Source organism: Hyla sarda, unplaced genomic scaffold (assembly GCF_029499605.1).
Source record: "Hyla sarda isolate aHylSar1 unplaced genomic scaffold, aHylSar1.hap1 scaffold_981, whole genome shotgun sequence".
Lineage (NCBI taxonomy): Eukaryota > Metazoa > Chordata > Amphibia > Anura > Hylidae > Hyla > Hyla sarda.
In genome coordinates this window covers 95,001-115,835 of record NW_026611011.1, presented here as the reverse complement: position 1 = coordinate 115,835, position 20,835 = coordinate 95,001, and the positions used below count along the sequence as shown (strand labels likewise).

Sequence of the window (20,835 nt, the reverse complement as noted above, 5' to 3'; positions counted from 1 at the left end):
TGTGTATGTGTGTATGTGTGTATGTATGTCTATCTATCTATCTATCCACCCATCTATCTCTATATATATTTATCTCTCTCTCTCTATATATATGTATATATATATATATATATATATATAATTTTTTTTTCTTTTAAATATATATATATATATATATATATATATATATATGTATATACATATAGAGAGAGAGAGAGATGGAAATACTTTTTTAAACATGTTTTCACCTCATTTTTACCTTCTTTTTTTCTTCTCTCCATGTTTTCCTTCTTTCCTATGCTGCTGCTTCTTATTTTTCTTCTTTTTCAGACCCTATCATTGCACTATTGCTTATTCAATACCACCAGCAGATGGAGACACTATATTACAACATTAGTTGTGAGCAGCAGTTTGTACAAACAAATGCCTCATAGCTGATGTCCTATCCACCTAGGCACTACCTATTGTCTATTGCCTGCAGTAGGGACCCACTGGACTAGACAGCAAGCAGCTGCAGCAAATAAACAGATAATCTTTCTTTCCAACACTGAAACCTGGTGGTGCATTTAATATATGCTATCAGATAGGGGACATATCAGATATTAAACTGATATAAACAGACACCACATTTGATACCAGCCAAAAGGAAGGATGAGAAGTGATAACTGTGAAAGGGGAGGAACCAACGCTGTCCCCTTCACATGCACCATCATTACTTGTAGGAAGGGAGGCTGGCTGGCAGCCTCCCATACACACTCTGGCTGGGTGGCAGTCACCCACCAGTACACACAGCAGACCCTAAACCCATATCATTATTGCTAAGCAGGAAGATGGGAGTCCATTTCACTCTGATGGACCATTTTTAAATGCAATCCATAACCTGGCTTTGGCAGGAACCCTTCTTACTCCTCCTACTTGCATTTGATACTGGGTTTAGGATCTGCATAGGAAACACACACACACACACACACATACAAGCACACACTTACCTGTGTTGCCTGCTGACGCCTCCTTGGCTGTCCCCAAACGGTATAAAACCAACAGCCACGGGAAGCTGTAAGGATAGAGGACATACCTGCATCCTATTGGACTCACTTGTCTTGGTTAAATCCAACTTATTTGACAACCTATGGTGCTGCTACTTCTGCTCATGGCAGTGCTGCTTCTGACAAGGCTGTTCTTTGGTGGGCCTAGGCGACATCACAATCTCCATGGTTACATACACAACAAAGGTCAGATGTTGTTTACACCTGGCCATGCCAGTGGTATTGAGTAGCATATCCCAGTGCTAAGGGTCCTGGGTGCAACAATCTTTCAATGGGGAATAGCCGCACTGAGTTTGTCAAGTGCACCCATGTTTGCAACTCCAACAATACACACATATGTATGTATGTATGTATGTGTGTATGTGTGTATGTGTGTATGTATGTCTATCTATCTATCTATCCACCCATCTATCTCTATATATATTTATCTCTCTCTCTATATGTATATATATATAATTTTTTTTTCTTTTAAATATATATATATATATATATATATATATATATGTATATACATATAGAGAGAGAGAGAGATGGAAATACTTTTTTAAACATGTTTTCACCTCATTTTTACCTTCTTTTTTTCTTCTCTCCATGTTTTCCTTCTTTCCTATGCTGCTGCTTATTTTTCTTCTTTTTCAGACCCTATCATTGCACTATTGCTTATTCAATACCACCAGCAGATGGAGACACTATATTACAACATTAGTTGTGAGCAGCAGTTTGTACAAACAAATGCCTCATAGCTGATGTCCTATCTACCTAGGCACATAGGCACCACCTATTGTCTTTTGCCTGCAGTAGGGACCCACTGGACTAGCCAGCAAGCAGCTGCAGCAAATAAACAGATAATCTTTCTTTCCAACACTGAAACCTGGTGGTGCATTTAATATATGCTATCAGATAGAGGACATATCAGATATTAAACTGATATAAACAGACACCACATTTGATACCAGCCAAAAGGAAGGATGAGAAGTGATAACTGTGAAAGGGGAGGAACCAACGCTGTCCCCTTCACATGCACCATCACTACTTGTAGGAAGGGAGGCTGGCTGGCAGCCTCCCATACACACTCTGGCTGGGTGGCAGTCACCCACCAGTACACACAGAAGACCCTAAACCCATATCATTATTGCTAAGCAGGAAGATGGGAGTCCATTTCACTCTGATGGACTATTTTTAAATGCAATCCATAACCTGGCTTTGGCAGGAACCCTTCTTACTCCTCCTACTTGCATTTGATACTGGGTTTAGGATCTGCATAGGAAACACACACACACACACACACAAGCACACACTTACCTGTGTTGCCTGCTGACGCCTCCTTGGCTGTCCCCAAACGGTATAAAACCAACAGCCACGGGAAGCTGTAAGGATAGAGGACATACCTGCATCCTATTGGACTCACTTGTCTTGGTTAAATCCAACTTATTTGACAACCTATGGTGCTGCTACTTCTGCTCATGGCAGTGCTGCTTCTGACAAGGCTGTTCTTTGGTGGGCCTAGGCGACATCACAATCTCCATGGTTACATACACAACAAAGGTCAGATGTTGTTTACACCTGGCCATGCCAGTGGTATTGAGTAGCATATCCCAGTGCTAAGGGTCCTGGGTGCAACAATCTTTCAATGGGGAATAGCCGCACTGAGTTTGTCAAGTGCACCCATGTTTGCAACTCCAACAATACACACGTATGTATGTATGTATGTATGTATGTATGTGTATCTATCTATCTATCTATCTATCTATCCACCCATCTATCTCTATATATATTTATCTCTCTCTCTCTCTCTCTATATGTATATATATATATATATATATAATTTTTTTTCTTTTAAATATATATATATATATATATATATGTGTATACATATAGAGAGAGAGAGATGGAAATACTTTTTTAAACATGTTTTCACCTCATTTTTACCTTCTTTTTTTCTTCTCTCCATGTTTTCCTTCTTTCCTATGCTGCTGCTTCTTATTTTTCTTCTTTTTCAAACCCTATCATTGCACTATTGCTTATTCAATACCACCAGCAGATGGAGACACTATATTACAACATTAGTTGTGAGCAGCAGTTTGTACAAACAAATGCCTCATAGCTGATGTCCTATCCACCTAGGCACCACCTATTGTCTTTTGCCTGCAGTAGGGGCCCACTGGACTAGCCAGCAAGCAACTGCAGCAAATAAACAGATAACCTTTCTTTCCAACACTGAAACCTGGTGGTGCACTTAATATCTGCTATCAGATAGGGGACATATCAGATATTAAACTGATATAAACAGACACCACATTTGATACCCGCCAAAAGGAAGGATGATAAGTGATAACTGTGAAAGGGGAGGAACCAACGCTGTCCCCTTCACATGCACCATCACTACTTGTAGAAGGGAGGCTGGCTGGCAGCCTCCCATACACACTCTGGCTGGGTGGCAGTCACCCACCAGTACACACAGCAGACCCTAAACCCATATCATTATTGCTAAGCAGGAAGATGGGAGTCCATTTCACTCTGATGGACCATTTTTAAATGCAATCCATAACCTGGCTTTGGCAGGAACCCTTCTTACTCCTCCTACTTGCATTTGATACTGGGTTTAGGATCTGCATAGGAAACACACACACACACACACACACAAGCACACACTTACCTGTGTTGCCTGCTGACGCCTCCTTGGCTGTCCCCAAACGGTATAAAACCAACAGCCACGGGAAGCTGTAAGGATAGAGGACATACCTGCATCCTATTGGACTCACTTGTCTTGGTTAAATCCAACTTATTTGACAACCTATGGTGCTGCTACTTCTGCTCATGGCAGTGCTGCTTCTGACAAGGCTGTTCTTTGGTGGGCCTAGGCGACATCACAATCTCCATGGTTACATACACAACAAAGGTCAGATGTTGTTTACACCTGGCCATGCCAGTGGTATTGAGTAGCATATCCCAGTGCTAAGGGTCCTGGGTGCAACAATCTTTCAATGGGGAATAGCCGCACTGAGTTTGTCAAGTGCACCCATGTTTGCAACTCCAACAATACACACATATGTATGTATGTATGTATGTGTGTATGTGTGTATGTGTGTATGTGTGTATGTGTGTATGTGTGTATGTATGTCTATCTATCTATCTATCCACCCATCTATCTCTATATATATTTATCTCTCTCTCTCTATATATATGTATATATATATATATATATATATATATATATATAATTTTTTTTTCTTTTAAATATATATATATATATATATATATATATGTATATACATATAGAGAGAGAGAGAGATGGAAATACTTTTTTAAACATGTTTTCACCTCATTTTTACCTTCTTTTTTTCTTCTCTCCATGTTTTCCTTCTTTCCTATGCTGCTGCTTCTTATTTTTCTTCTTTTTCAGACCCTATCATTGCACTATTGCTTATTCAATACCACCAGCAGATGGAGACACTATATTACAACATTAGTTGTGAGCAGCAGTTTGTACAAACAAATGCCTCATAGCTGATGTCCTATCCACCTAGGCACATAGGCACCACCTATTGTCTTTTGCCTGCAGTAGGGACCCACTGGACTAGCCAGCAAGCAGCTGCAGCTGCAAATAAACAGGTAATCTTTCTTTCCAACACTGAAACCTGGTGGTGCACTTAATATATGCTACCAGATAGGGGACATATCAAATATTAAACTGATATAAACAGACACCACATTTGATACCAGCCAAAAGGAAGGATGAGAAGTGATAACTGTGAAAGGGGAGGAACCAACGCTGTCCCCTTCACATGCACCATCACTACTTGTAGGAAGGGAGGCTGGCTGGCAGCCTCCCATACACACTCTGGCTGGGTGGCAGTCACCCACCAGTACACACAGCAGACCCTAAACCCATATCATTATTGCTAAGCAGGAAGATGGGAGTCCATTTCACTCTAATGGACCATTTTTAAATGCAATCCATAACCTGGCTTTGGCAGGAACCCTTCTTACTCCTCCTACTTGCATTTGATACTGGGTTTAGGATCTGCATAGGAAACACACACACACACACACACACAAGCACACACTTACCTGTGTTGCCTGCTGACGCCTCCTTGGCTGTCCCCAAACGGTATAAAACCAACAGCCACGGGAAGCTGTAAGGATAGAGGACATACCTGCATCCTATTGGACTCACTTGTCTTGGTTAAATCCAACTTATTTGACAACCTATGGTGCTGCTACTTCTGCTCATGGCAGTGCTGCTTCTGACAAGGCTGTTCTTTGGTGGGCCTAGGCGACATCACAATCTCCATGGTTACATACACAACAAAGGTCAGATGTTGTTTACACCTGGCCATGCCAGTGGTATTGAGTAGCATATCCCAGTGCTAAGGGTCCTGGGTGCAACAATCTTTCAATGGGGAATAGCCGCACTGAGTTTGTCAAGTGCACCCATGTTTGCAACTCCAACAATACACACGTATGTATGTATGTATGTATGTATGTATGTATGTATGTATGTGTATCTATGTGTATCTATCTATCTATCTATCTATCCACCCAACTATCTCTATATATATTTATCTCTCTCTCTCTCTATATGTATATATATATATATATATATATATATATATATATATATATATATATATGTATATACATATAGAGAGAGAGAGAGATGGAAATACTTTTTTAAACATGTTTTCACCTCATTTTTACCTTCTTTTTTTCTTCTCTCCATGTTTTCCTTCTTTCCTATGCTGCTGCTTCTTCTTTTTCTTCTTTTTCAAACCCTATCATTGCACTATTGCTTATTCAATACCACCAGCAGATGGAGACACTATATTACAACATTAGTTGTGAGCAGCAGTTTGTACAAACAAATGCCTCATAGCTGATGTCCTATCCACCTAGGCACATAGGCACCACCTATTGTCTTTTGCCTGCAGTAGGGGCCCACTGGACTAGCCAGCAAGCAGCTGCAGCAAATAAACAGATAACCTTTCTTTCCAACACTGAACCCTGGTGGTGCACTTAATATCTGCTATCAGATAGGGGACATATCAGATATTAAACTGATATAAACAGACACCACATTTGATACCAGCCAAAAGGAAGGATGAAAAGTGATAACTGTGAAAGGGGAGGAACCAACGCTGTCCCCTTCACATGCACCATCACTACTTGTAGGAAGGGAGGCTGGCTGGCAGCCTCCCATACACACTCTGGCTGGGTGGCAGTCACCCACCAGTACACACAGCAGACCCTAAACCCATATCATTATTGCTAAGAAGGAAGATGGGAGTCCATTTCACTCTGATGGACCATTTTTAAATGCAATCCATAACCTGGCTTTGGCAGGAACCCTTCTTACTCCTCCTACTTGCATTTGATACTGGGTTTAGGATCTGCATAGGAAACACACACACACACACACACACAAGCACACACTTACCTGTGTTGCCTGCTGACGCCTCCTTGGCTGTCCCCAAACGGTATAAAACCAACAGCCATGGGAAGCTGTAAGGATAGAGGACATACCTGCATCCTATTGGACTCACTTGTCTTGGTTAAATCCAACTTATTTGACAACCTATGGTGCTGCTACTTCTGCTCATGGCAGTGCTGCTTCTGACAAGGCTGTTCTTTGGTGAGCCTAGGCGACATCACAATCTCCATGGTTACATACACAACAAAGGTCAGATGTTGTTTACACCTGGCCATGCCAGTGGTATTGAGTAGCATATCCCAGTGCTAAGGGTCCTGGGTGCAACAATCTTTCAATGGGGAATAGCCGCACTGAGTTTGTCAAGTGCACCCATGTTTGCAACTCCAACAATACACACATATGTATGTATGTGTGTATGTGTGTCTGTGTGTCTGTATGTCTGTATGTCTATCTATCTATCTATCTATCCACCCATCTATCTCTATATATATTTATCTCTCTCTCTCTCTCTATATATGTATATATATATAATTTTTTTTTCTTTTAAATATATATATATATATATATGTATATACATATAGAGAGAGAGAGAGAGAGGGAAATACTTTTTTAAACATGTTTTTACCTCATTTTTACCTTCTTTTTTTCTTCTCTCCATGTTTTCCTTCTTTCCTATGCTGCTGCTTCTTATTTTTCTTCTTTTTCAGACCCTATCATTGCACTATTGCTTATTCAATACCACCAGCAGATGGAGACACTATATTACAACATTAGTTGTGAGCAGCAGTTTGTACAAACAAATGCCTCATAGCTGATGTCCTATCCACCTAGGCACATAGGCACCACCTATTGTCTATTGCCTGCAGTAGGGGCCCACTGGACTAGCCAGCAAGCAGCTGCAGCAAATAAACAGATAATCTTTCTTTCCAACACTGAAACCTGGTGGTGCATTTAATATATGCTATCAGATAGGGGACATATCAGATATTAAACTGATATAAACAGACACCACATTTGATACCAGCCAAAAGGAAGGATGAGAAGTGATAACTGTGAAAGGGGAGGAACCAACGCTGTCCCCTTCACATGCACCATCACTACTTGTAGGAAGGGAGGCTGGCTGGCAGCCTCCCATACACACTCTGGCTGGGTGGCAGTCACCCACCAGTACACACAGCAGACCCTAAACCCATATCATTATTGCTAAGCAGGAAGATGGGAGTCCATTTCACTCTGATGGACCATTTTTAAATGCAATCCATAACCTGGCTTTGGCAGGAACCCTTCTTACTCCTCCTACTTGCATTTGATACTGGGTTTAGGATCTGCATAGGAAACACACACACACACACACACACACACACACACACACACACACACACACACACATACAAGCACACACTTACCTGTGTTGCCTGCTGACGCCTCCTTGGCTGTCCCCAAACGGTATAAAACCAACAGCCACGGGAAGCTGTAAGGATAGAGGACATACCTGCATCCTATTGGACTCACTTGTCTTGGTTAAATCCAACTTATTTGACAACCTATGGTGCTGCTACTTCTGCTCATGGCAGTGCTGCTTCTGACAAGGCTGTTCTTTGGTGGGCCTAGGCGACATCACAATCTCCATGGTTACATACACAACAAAGGTCAGATGTTGTTTACACCTGGCCATGCCAGTGGTATTGAGTAGCATATCCCAGTGCTAAGGGTCCTGGGTGCAACAATCTTTCAATGGGGAATAGCCGCACTGAGTTTGTCAAGTGCACCCATGTTTGCAACTCCAACAATACACACATATGTATGTATGTATGTATGTATGTGTGTATGTGTGTATGTGTGTATGTGTGTATGTATGTCTATCTATCTATCTATCCACCCATCTATCTCTATATATATTTATCTCTCTCTCTCTATATATATGTATATATATATATATATATATATATATAATTTTTTTTTCTTTTAAATATATATATATATATATATATATATATATATATATATGTATATACATATAGAGAGAGAGAGAGATGGAAATACTTTTTTAAACATGTTTTCACCTCATTTTTACCTTCTTTTTTTCTTCTCTCCATGTTTTCCTTCTTTCCTATGCTGCTGCTTCTTATTTTTCTTCTTTTTCAGACCCTATCATTGCACTATTGCTTATTCAATACCACCAGCAGATGGAGACACTATATTACAACATTAGTTGTGAGCAGCAGTTTGTACAAACAAATGCCTCATAGCTGATGTCCTATCCACCTAGGCACATAGGCACCACCTATTGTCTTTTGCCTGCAGTAGGGACCCACTGGACTAGCCAGCAAGCAGCTGCAGCTGCAAATAAACAGGTAATCTTTCTTTCCAACACTGAAACCTGGTGGTGCACTTAATATATGCTACCAGATAGGGGACATATCAGATATTAAACTGATATAAACAGACACCACATTTGATACCAGCCAAAAGGAAGGATGAGAAGTGATAACTGTGAAAGGGGAGGAACCAACGCTGTCCCCTTCACATGCACCATCACTACTTGTAGGAAGGGAGGCTGGCTGGCAGCCTCCCATACACACTCTGGCTGGGTGGCAGTCACCCACCAGTACACACAGCAGACCCTAAACCCATATCATTATTGCTAAGCAGGAAGATGGGAGTCCATTTCACTCTAATGGACCATTTTTAAATGCAATCCATAACCTGGCTTTGGCAGGAACCCTTCTTACTCCTCCTACTTGCATTTGATACTGGGTTTAGGATCTGCATAGGAAACACACACACACACACACACAAGCACACACTTACCTGTGTTGCCTGCTGACGCCTCCTTGGCTGTCCCCAAACGGTATAAAACCAACAGCCACGGGAAGCTGTAAGGATAGAGGACATACCTGCATCCTATTGGACTCACTTGTCTTGGTTAAATCCAACTTATTTGACAACCTATGCTGTTCTTTGGTGGGCCTAGGCTACATCACAATCTCCATGGTTACATACACAACAAAGGTCAGATGTTGTTTACACCTGGCCATGCCAGTGGTATTGAGTAGCATATCCCAGTGCTAAGGGTCCTGGGTGCAACAATCTTTCAATGGGGAATAGCCGCACTGAGTTTGTCAAGTGCACCCATGTTTGCAACTCCAACAATACACACGTATGTATGTATGTATGTATGTATGTATGTATGTATATCTATCTATCTATCTATCTATCCACCCAACTATCTCTATATATATTTATCTCTCTCTCTCTCTATATGTATATATATATATATATATATATATATATATATATGTATATACATATAGAGAGAGAGAGAGATGGAAATACTTTTTTAAACATGTTTTCACCTCATTTTTACCTTCTTTTTTTCTTCTCTCCATGTTTTCCTTCTTTCCTATGCTGCTGCTTCTTATTTTTCTTCTTTTTCAAACCCTATCATTGCACTATTGCTTATTCAATACCACCAGCAGATGGAGACACTATATTACAACATTAGTTGTGAGCAGCAGTTTGTACAAACAAATGCCTCATAGCTGATGTCCTATCCACCTAGGCACATAGGCACCACCTATTGTCTTTTGCCTGCAGTAGGGGCCCACTGGACTAGCCAGCAAGCAGCTGCAGCTGCAGCAAATAAACAGATAACCTTTCTTTCCAACACTGAAACCTGGTGGTGCACTTAATATCTGCTATCAGATAGGGGACATATCAGATATTAAACTGATATAAACAGACACCACATTTGATACCAGCCAAAAGGAAGGATGAGAAGTGATAACTGTGAAAGGGGAGGAACCAACGCTGTCCCCTTCACATGCACCATCACTACTTGTAGGAAGGGAGGCTGGCTGGCAGCCTCCCATACACACTCTGGCTGGGTGGCAGTCACCCACCAGTACACACAGCAGACCCTAAACCCATATCATTATTGCTAAGCAGGAAGATGGGAGTCCATTTCACTCTGATGGACCATTTTTAAATGCAATCCATAACCTGGCTTTGGCAGGAACCCTTCTTACTCCTCCTACTTGCATTTGATACTGGGTTTAGGATCTGCATAGGAAACACACACACACACACACACACACAAGCACACACTTACCTGTGTTGCCTGCTGACGCCTCCTTGGCTGTCCCCAAACGGTATAAAACCAACAGCCACGGGAAGCTGTAAGGATAGAGGACACAACTGCATCCTATTGGACTCACTTGTCTTGGTTAAATCCAACTTATTTGACAACCTATGGTGCTGCTACTTATGCTCATGGCAGTGCTGCTTCTGACAAGGCTGTTCTTTGGTGGGCCTAGGCGACATCACAATCTCCATGGTTACATACACAACAAAGGTCAGATGTTGTTTACACCTGGCCATGCCAGTGGTATTGAGTAGCATATCCCAGTGCTAAGGGTCCTGGGTGCAACAATCTTTCAATGGGGAATAGCCGCACTGAGTTTGTCAAGTGCACCCATGTTTGCAACTCCAACAATACACACATATGTATGTATGTATGTGTGTATGTGTGTATGTGTGTATGTATGTCTATCTATCTATCTATCTATCTATCCACCCATCTATCTCTATATATATTTATCTCTCTCTCTCTCTATATGTATATATATATATATATATATATATATATATAATTTTTTTTTCTTTTAAATATATATATATATATGTATATACATATAGAGAGAGAGAGAGATGGAAATACTTTTTTAAACATGTTTTCACCTCATTTTTACCTTATTTTTTTCTTCTCTCCATGTTTTCCTTCTTTCCTATGCTGCTGCTTCTTATTTTTCTTCTTTTTCAGACCCTATCATTGCACTATTGCTTATTCAATACCACCAGCAGATGGAGACACTATATTACAACATTAGTTGTGAGCAGCAGTTTGTACAAACAAATGCCTCATAGCTGATGTCCTATCCACCTAGGCACTACCTATTGTCTATTGCCTGCAGTAGGGACCCACTGGACTAGACAGCAAGCAGCTGCAGCAAATAAACAGATAATCTTTCTTTCCAACACTGAAACCTGGTGGTGCATTTAATATATGCTATCAGATAGGGGACATATCAGATATTAAACTGATATAAACAGACACCACATTTGATACCAGCCAAAAGGAAGGATGAGAAGTGATAACTGTGAAAGGGGAGGAACCAACGCTGTCCCCTTCACATGCACCATCATTACTTGTAGGAAGGGAGGCTGGCTGGCAGCCTCCCATACACACTCTGGCTGGGTGGCAGTCACCCACCAGTACACACAGCAGACCCTAAACCCATATCATTATTGCTAAGCAGGAAGATGGGAGTCCATTTCACTCTGATGGACCATTTTTAAATGCAATCCATAACCTGGCTTTGGCAGGAACCCTTCTTACTCCTCCTACTTGCATTTGATACTGGGTTTAGGATCTGCATAGGAAACACACACACACACACACACATACAAGCACACACTTACCTGTGTTGCCTGCTGACGCCTCCTTGGCTGTCCCCAAACGGTATAAAACCAACAGCCACGGGAAGCTGTAAGGATAGAGGACATACCTGCATCCTATTGGACTCACTTGTCTTGGTTAAATCCAACTTATTTGACAACCTATGGTGCTGCTACTTCTGCTCATGGCAGTGCTGCTTCTGACAAGGCTGTTCTTTGGTGGGCCTAGGCGACATCACAATCTCCATGGTTACATACACAACAAAGGTCAGATGTTGTTTACACCTGGCCATGCCAGTGGTATTGAGTAGCATATCCCAGTGCTAAGGGTCCTGGGTGCAACAATCTTTCAATGGGGAATAGCCGCACTGAGTTTGTCAAGTGCACCCATGTTTGCAACTCCAACAATACACACATATGTATGTATGTATGTATGTGTGTATGTGTGTATGTGTGTATGTATGTCTATCTATCTATCTATCCACCCATCTATCTCTATATATATTTATCTCTCTCTCTATATGTATATATATATAATTTTTTTTTCTTTTAAATATATATATATATATATATATATATATATATGTATATACATATAGAGAGAGAGAGAGATGGAAATACTTTTTTAAACATGTTTTCACCTCATTTTTACCTTCTTTTTTTCTTCTCTCCATGTTTTCCTTCTTTCCTATGCTGCTGCTTATTTTTCTTCTTTTTCAGACCCTATCATTGCACTATTGCTTATTCAATACCACCAGCAGATGGAGACACTATATTACAACATTAGTTGTGAGCAGCAGTTTGTACAAACAAATGCCTCATAGCTGATGTCCTATCTACCTAGGCACATAGGCACCACCTATTGTCTTTTGCCTGCAGTAGGGACCCACTGGACTAGCCAGCAAGCAGCTGCAGTAAATAAACAGATAATCTTTCTTTCCAACACTGAAACCTGGTGGTGCATTTAATATATGCTATCAGATAGAGGACATATCAGATATTAAACTGATATAAACAGACACCACATTTGATACCAGCCAAAAGGAAGGATGAGAAGTGATAACTGTGAAAGGGGAGGAACCAACGCTGTCCCCTTCACATGCACCATCACTACTTGTAGGAAGGGAGGCTGGCTGGCAGCCTCCCATACACACTCTGGCTGGGTGGCAGTCACCCACCAGTACACACAGAAGACCCTAAACCCATATCATTATTGCTAAGCAGGAAGATGGGAGTCCATTTCACTCTGATGGACTATTTTTAAATGCAATCCATAACCTGGCTTTGGCAGGAACCCTTCTTACTCCTCCTACTTGCATTTGATACTGGGTTTAGGATCTGCATAGGAAACACACACACACACACACACAAGCACACACTTACCTGTGTTGCCTGCTGACGCCTCCTTGGCTGTCCCCAAACGGTATAAAACCAACAGCCACGGGAAGCTGTAAGGATAGAGGACATACCTGCATCCTATTGGACTCACTTGTCTTGGTTAAATCCAACTTATTTGACAACCTATGGTGCTGCTACTTCTGCTCATGGCAGTGCTGCTTCTGACAAGGCTGTTCTTTGGTGGGCCTAGGCGACATCACAATCTCCATGGTTACATACACAACAAAGGTCAGATGTTGTTTACACCTGGCCATGCCAGTGGTATTGAGTAGCATATCCCAGTGCTAAGGGTCCTGGGTGCAACAATCTTTCAATGGGGAATAGCCGCACTGAGTTTGTCAAGTGCACCCATGTTTGCAACTCCAACAATACACACGTATGTATGTATGTATGTATGTATGTATGTGTATCTATCTATCTATCTATCTATCTATCCACCCATCTATCTCTATATATATTTATCTCTCTCTCTCTCTCTATATATGTATATATATATATATATATAATTTTTTTTCTTTTAAATATATATATATATATATATATATGTGTATACATATAGAGAGAGAGAGATGGAAATACTTTTTTAAACATGTTTTCACCTCATTTTTACCTTCTTTTTTTCTTCTCTCCATGTTTTCCTTCTTTCCTATGCTGCTGCTTCTTATTTTTCTTCTTTTTCAAACCCTATCATTGCACTATTGCTTATTCAATACCACCAGCAGATGGAGACACTATATTACAACATTAGTTGTGAGCAGCAGTTTGTACAAACAAATGCCTCATAGCTGATGTCCTATCCACCTAGGCACATAGGCACCACCTATTGTCTTTTGCCTGCAGTAGGGGCCCACTGGACTAGCCAGCAAGCAACTGCAGCAAATAAACAGATAACCTTTCTTTCCAACACTGAAACCTGGTGGTGCACTTAATATCTGCTATCAGATAGGGGACATATCAGATATTAAACTGATATAAACAGACACCACATTTGATACCCGCCAAAAGGAAGGATGATAAGTGATAACTGTGAAAGGGGAGGAACCAACGCTGTCCCCTTCACATGCACCATCACTACTTGTAGAAGGGAGGCTGGCTGGCAGCCTCCCATACACACTCTGGCTGGGTGGCAGTCACCCACCAGTACACACAGCAGACCCTAAACCCATATCATTATTGCTAAGCAGGAAGATGGGAGTCCATTTCACTCTGATGGACCATTTTTAAATGCAATCCATAACCTGGCTTTGGCAGGAACCCTTCTTACTCCTCCTACTTGCATTTGATACTGGGTTTAGGATCTGCATAGGAAACACACACACACACACACACACAAGCACACACTTACCTGTGTTGCCTGCTGACGCCTCCTTGGCTGTCCCCAAACGGTATAAAACCAACAGCCACGGGAAGCTGTAAGGATAGAGGACATACCTGCATCCTATTGGACTCACTTGTCTTGGTTAAATCCAACTTATTTGACAACCTATGGTGCTGCTACTTCTGCTCATGGCAGTGCTGCTTCTGACAAGGCTGTTCTTTGGTGGGCCTAGGCGACATCACAATCTCCATGGTTACATACACAACAAAGGTCAGATGTTGTTTACACCTGGCCATGCCAGTGGTATTGAGTAGCATATCCCAGTGCTAAGGGTCCTGGGTGCAACAATCTTTCAATGGGGAATAGCCGCACTGAGTTTGTCAAGTGCACCCATGTTTGCAACTCCAACAATACACACATATGTATGTATGTATGTATGTGTGTATGTGTGTATGTGTGTATGTGTGTATGTGTGTATGTGTGTATGTATGTCTATCTATCTATCTATCCACCCATCTATCTCTATATATATTTATCTCTCTCTCTCTATATATATGTATATATATATATATATATATATATATATATATATATATATAATTTTTTTTTCTTTTAAATATATATATATATATATATATATATATATATATGTATATACATATAGAGAGAGAGAGAGATGGAAATACTTTTTTAAACATGTTTTCACCTCATTTTTACCTTCTTTTTTTCTTCTCTCCATGTTTTCCTTCTTTCCTATGCTGCTGCTTCTTATTTTTCTTCTTTTTCAGACCCTATCATTGCACTATTGCTTATTCAATACCACCAGCAGATGGAGACACTATATTACAACATTAGTTGTGAGCAGCAGTTTGTACAAACAAATGCCTCATAGCTGATGTCCTATCCACCTAGGCACATAGGCACCACCTATTGTCTTTTGCCTGCAGTAGGGACCCACTGGACTAGCCAGCAAGCAGCTGCAGCTGCAAATAAACAGGTAATCTTTCTTTCCAACACTGAAACCTGGTGGTGCACTTAATATATGCTACCAGATAGGGGACATATCAAATATTAAACTGATATAAACAGACACCACATTTGATACCAGCCAAAAGGAAGGATGAGAAGTGATAACTGTGAAAGGGGAGGAACCAACGCTGTCCCCTTCACATGCACCATCACTACTTGTAGGAAGGGAGGCTGGCTGGCAGCCTCCCATACACACTCTGGCTGGGTGGCAGTCACCCACCAGTACACACAGCAGACCCTAAACCCATATCATTATTGCTAAGCAGGAAGATGGGAGTCCATTTCACTCTAATGGACCATTTTTAAATGCAATCCATAACCTGGCTTTGGCAGGAACCCTTCTTACTCCTCCTACTTGCATTTGATACTGGGTTTAGGATCTGCATAGGAAACACACACACACACACACACACAAGCACACACTTACCTGTGTTGCCTGCTGACGCCTCCTTGGCTGTCCCCAAACGGTATAAAACCAACAGCCACGGGAAGCTGTAAGGATAGAGGACATACCTGCATCCTATTGGACTCACTTGTCTTGGTTAAATCCAACTTATTTGACAACCTATGGTGCTGCTACTTCTGCTCATGGCAGTGCTGCTTCTGACAAGGCTGTTCTTTGGTGGGCCTAGGCGACATCACAATCTCCATGGTTACATACACAACAAAGGTCAGATGTTGTTTACACCTGGCCATGCCAGTGGTATTGAGTAGCATATCCCAGTGCTAAGGGTCCTGGGTGCAACAATCTTTCAATGGGGAATAGCCGCACTGAGTTTGTCAAGTGCACCCATGTTTGCAACTCCAACAATACACACGTATGTATGTATGTATGTATGTATGTATGTATGTATGTGTATCTATGTGTATCTATCTATCTATCTATCTATCCACCCAACTATCTCTATATATATTTATCTCTCTCTCTCTCTATATGTATATATATATATATATATATATATATATATATATATATATATGTATATACATATAGAGAGAGAGAGAGATGGAAATACTTTTTTAAACATGTTTTCACCTCATTTTTACCTTCTTTTTTTCTTCTCTCCATGTTTTCCTTCTTTCCTATGCTGCTGCTTCTTCTTTTTCTTCTTTTTCAAACCCTATCATTGCACTATTGCTTATTCAATACCACCAGCAGATGGAGACACTATATTACAACATTAGTTGTGAGCAGCAGTTTGTACAAACAAATGCCTCATAGCTGATGTCCTATCCACCTAGGCACATAGGCACCACCTATTGTCTTTTGCCTGCAGTAGGGGCCCACTGGACTAGCCAGCAAGCAGCTGCAGCAAATAAACAGATAACCTTTCTTTCCAACACTGAACCCTGGTGGTGCACTTAATATCTGCTATCAGATAGGGGACATATCAGATATTAAACTGATATAAACAGACACCACATTTGATACCAGCCAAAAGGAAGGATGAAAAGTGATAACTGTGAAAGGGGAGGAGCCAACGCTGTCCCCTTCACATGCACCATCACTACTTGTAGGAAGGGAGGCTGGCTGGCAGCCTCCCATACACACTCTGGCTGGGTGGCAGTCACCCACCAGTACACACAGCAGACCCTAAACCCATATCATTATTGCTAAGAAGGAAGATGGGAGTCCATTTCACTCTGATGGACCATTTTTAAATGCAATCCATAACCTGGCTTTGGCAGGAACCCTTCTTACTCCTCCTACTTGCATTTGATACTGGGTTTAGGATCTGCATAGGAAACACACACACACACACAAGCACACACTTACCTGTGTTGCCTGCTGACGCCTCCTTGGCTGTCCCCAAACGGTATAAAACCAACAGCCATGGGAAGCTGTAAGGATAGAGGACATACCTGCATCCTATTGGACTCACTTGTCTTGGTTAAATCCAACTTATTTGACAACCTATGGTGCTGCTACTTCTGCTCATGGCAGTGCTGCTTCTGACAAGGCTGTTCTTTGGTGAGCCTAGGCGACATCACAATCTCCATGGTTACATACACAACAAAGGTCAGATGTTGTTTACACCTGGCCATGCCAGTGGTATTGAGTAGCATATCCCAGTGCTAAGGGTCCTGGGTGCAACAATCTTTCAATGGGGAATAGCCGCACTGAGTTTGTCAAGTGCACCCATGTTTGCAACTCCAACAATACACACATATGTATGTATGTGTGTATGTGTGTCTGTGTGTCTGTGTGTCTGTATGTCTGTATGTCTATCTATCTATCTATCTATCCACCCATCTATCTCTATATATATTTATCTCTCTCTCTCTCTCTATATATGTATATATATATAATTTTTTTTTCTTTTAAATATATATATATATATATATGTATATACATATAGAGAGAGAGAGAGAGAGGGAAATACTTTTTTAAACATGTTTTTACCTCATTTTTACCTTCTTTTTTTCTTCTCTCCATGTTTTCCTTCTTTCCTATGCTGCTGCTTCTTATTTTTCTTCTTTTTCAGACCCTATCATTGCACTATTGCTTATTCAATACCACCAGCAGATGGAGACACTATATTACAACATTAGTTGTGAGCAGCAGTTTGTACAAACAAATGCCTCATAGCTGATGTCCTATCCACCTAGGCACATAGGCACCACCTATTGTCTATTGCCTGCATTAGGGGCCCACTGGACTAGCCAGCAAGCAGCTGCAGCAAATAAACAGATAATCTTTCTTTCCAACACTGAAACCTGGTGGTGCATTTAATATATGCTATCAGATAGGGGACATATCAGATATTAAACTGATATAAACAGACACCACATTTGATACCAGCCAAAAGGAAGGATGAGAAGTGATAACTGTGAAAGGGGAGGAACCAACGCTGTCCCCTTCACATGCACCATCACTACTTGTAGGAAGGGAGGCTGGCTGGCAGCCTCCCATACACACTCTGGCTGGGTGGCAGTCACCCACCAGTACACACAGCAGACCCTAAACCCATATCATTATTGCTAAGCAGGAAGATGGGAGTCCATTTCACTCTGATGGACCATTTTTAAATGCAATCCATAACCTGGCTTTGGCAGGAACCCTTCTTACTCCTCCTACTTGCATTTGATACTGGGTTTAGGATCTGCATAGGAAACACACACACACACACACACACACACACACACACACACACACACACATACAAGCACACACTTACCTGTGTTGCCTGCTGACGCCTCCTTGGCTGTCCCCAAACGGTATAAAACCAACAGCCACGGGAAGCTGTAAGGATAGAGGACATACCTGCATCCTATTGGACTCACTTGTCTTGGTTAAATCCAACTTATTTGACAACCTATGGTGCTGCTACTTCTGCTCATGGCAGTGCTGCTTCTGACAAGGCTGTTCTTTGGTGGGCCTAGGCGACATCACAATCTCCATGGTTACATACACAACAAAGGTCAGATGTTGTTTACACCTGGCCATGCCAGTGGTATTGAGTAGCATATCCCAGTGCTAAGGGTCCTGGGTGCAACAATCTTTCAATGGGGAATAGCCGCACTGAGTTTGTCAAGTGCACCCATGTTTGCAACTCCAACAATACACACATATGTATGTATGTATGTATGTATGTGTGTATGTGTGTATGTGTGTATGTGTGTATGTATGTCTATCTATCTATCTATCCACCCATCTATCTCTATATATATTTATCTCTCTCTCTCTATATATATGTATATATATATATATATATATATATAATTTTTTTTTCTTTTAAATATATATATATATATATATATATATATATATATATATATATATGTATATACATATAGAGAGAGAGAGAGATGGAAATACTTTTTTAAACATGTTTTCACCTCATTTTTACCTTCTTTTTTTCTTCTCTCCATGTTTTCCTTCTTTCCTATGCTGCTGCTTCTTATTTTTCTTCTTTTTCAGACCCTATCATTGCACTATTGCTTATTCAATACCACCAGCAGATGGAGACACTATATTACAACATTAGTTGTGAGCAGCAGTTTGTACAAACAAATGCCTCATAGCTGATGTCCTATCCACCTAGGCACATAGGCACCACCTATTGTCTTTTGCCTGCAGTAGGGACCCACTGGACTAGCCAGCAAGCAGCTGCAGCTGCAAATAAACAGGTAATCTTTCTTTCCAACACTGAAACCTGGTGGTGCACTTAATATATGCTACCAGATAGGGGACATATCAGATATTAAACTGATATAAACAGACACCACATTTGATACCAGCCAAAAGGAAGGATGAGAAGTGATAACTGTGAAAGGGGAGGAACCAACGCTGTCCCCTTCACATGCACCATCACTACTTGTAGGAAGGGAGGCTGGCTGGCAGCCTCCCATACACACTCTGGCTGGGTGGCAGTCACCCACCAGTACACACAGCAGACCCTAAACCCATATCATTATTGCTAAGCAGGAAGATGGGAGTCCATTTCACTCTAATGGACCATTTTTAAATGCAATCCATAACCTGGCTTTGGCAGGAACCCTTCTTACTCCTCCTACTTGCATTTGATACTGGGTTTAGGATCTGCATAGGAAACACACACACACACACACACAAGCACACACTTACCTGTGTTGCCTGCTGACGCCTCCTTGGCTGTCCCCAAACGGTATAAAACCAACAGCCACGGGAAGCTGTAAGGATAGAGGACATACCTGCATCCTATTGGACTCACTTGTCTTGGTTAAATCCAACTTATTTGACAACCTATGCTGTTCTTTGGTGGGCCTAGGCTACATCACAATCTCCATGGTTACATACACAACAAAGGTCAGATGTTGTTTACACCTGGCCATGCCAGTGGTATTGAGTAGCATATCCCAGTGCTAAGGGTCCTGGGTGCAACAATCTTTCAATGGGGAATAGCCGCACTGAGTTTGTCAAGTGCACCCATGTTTGCAACTCCAACAATACACACGTATGTATGTATGTATGTATGTATGTATGTATGTATGTATGTATGTATATCTATCTATCTATCTATCTATCCACCCAACTATCTCTATATATATTTATCTCTCTCTCTCTCTATATGTATATATATATATATATATATATATATATGTATATACATATAGAGAGAGAGAGAGATGGAAATACTTTTTTAAACATGTTTTCACCTCATTTTTACCTTCTTTTTTTCTTCTCTCCATGTTTT

General features: G+C 41.1%; 2 pseudogenes; both read right to left on the bottom strand.

Annotated features, from left to right (window-relative positions):
• Positions 1-1,897: 1,897 nt before the first annotated feature.
• On the bottom strand, positions 1,898-2,000 carry LOC130351510 (U2 spliceosomal RNA; annotated as a pseudogene).
• Positions 2,001-12,866: 10,866 nt separating this feature from the next.
• On the bottom strand, positions 12,867-12,969 carry LOC130351509 (U2 spliceosomal RNA; annotated as a pseudogene).
• Between the last annotated feature and the right edge of the window lie 7,866 nt (positions 12,970-20,835).